Raw genomic sequence first — 262 nt, 5'->3', positions numbered from 1 at the left:
GGAAAAGCACCCGTTTTCAGTACATAGGGATACAGAGAGCATACGTCTATGTAGCGTATTTTCTCCGTTCCCGCAACATCGCATCGGGTTGCTATATTCTCCGTTCGGCCACCCAAAAATGCATTACGCGGATCGAGAGGCGAGTTCTTTATTATCTGAGCATTTTCAAGAAAATCGCGCATCTCATTATTCTCACATATTTCTCGGTCGAAATCGCACTCCCATTTCTCCATCACCAGGTATCCCCGTCGTCGAAGACGCC

At 47.3% G+C, this 262-nt stretch overlaps 1 pseudogene; it reads right to left on the bottom strand.

The window, feature by feature from the left end:
• The window catches only part of LOC108765814 (uncharacterized), a 2049-nt pseudogene that overhangs the window by 595 nt on the left and 1192 nt on the right, over window positions 1-262 (bottom strand).

Source organism: Trachymyrmex cornetzi, unplaced genomic scaffold, assembly GCF_001594075.2.
Source record: "Trachymyrmex cornetzi isolate Tcor2-1 unplaced genomic scaffold, Tcor1.1 scaffold546, whole genome shotgun sequence".
Taxonomy (NCBI): Eukaryota; Metazoa; Arthropoda; class Insecta; order Hymenoptera; family Formicidae; genus Trachymyrmex; species Trachymyrmex cornetzi.
The sequence above is the reverse complement of the archived record's forward strand: the minus strand, read 5'-3'. Positions and strand labels throughout refer to the sequence as shown.